Source organism: Otolemur garnettii, unplaced genomic scaffold (assembly GCF_000181295.1).
Source record: "Otolemur garnettii isolate 467f Iridium unplaced genomic scaffold, OtoGar3 scaffold00069, whole genome shotgun sequence".
NCBI classification, from domain to species: domain Eukaryota; kingdom Metazoa; phylum Chordata; class Mammalia; order Primates; family Galagidae; genus Otolemur; species Otolemur garnettii.
The window spans coordinates 6,036,109-6,036,563 of NW_003852464.1; positions in this window are offsets into that span (position 1 = coordinate 6,036,109).

Below are 455 nucleotides of genomic sequence, written 5' to 3' on the forward strand. Positions count from 1 at the left end.
ATCAGGTTCACATTTACTAACACCAATTCTTTTCCCTTGGGCCCCAAATGTATCTTGGCCTGGCTAGACAGGCATGTATGCCCCTAAGTGTAGGCACTGACGGAGTGTTGAGATAGTTGACCCTGACCTTCCATCTGGATCCAGGGTCTGATACCCTGCTAGCCAGATCTCAAGATCTGGAGTGAGGCAGACTGGGTTGGAATCCTGGCTTGGACACTTGTAAACTTGGGCAAGTTTCTTAACCTCCTTGTCCCATTATCTCCTCGTCTATAAAACAGAGGAACTAATATGGCTCACTTCACCAGGATGGTAGGAGGATTCAATGAATTCATACATTTTTTAGAGACAGAGTCTCACTTTATTGCCCTCCGTAGAATGCCGTGGCATCACACAGCTCACAGCAACCTCCAACTGCTGGGCTTAGGTGATTCTCTTGCCTCAGCCTCCTGAGTAGC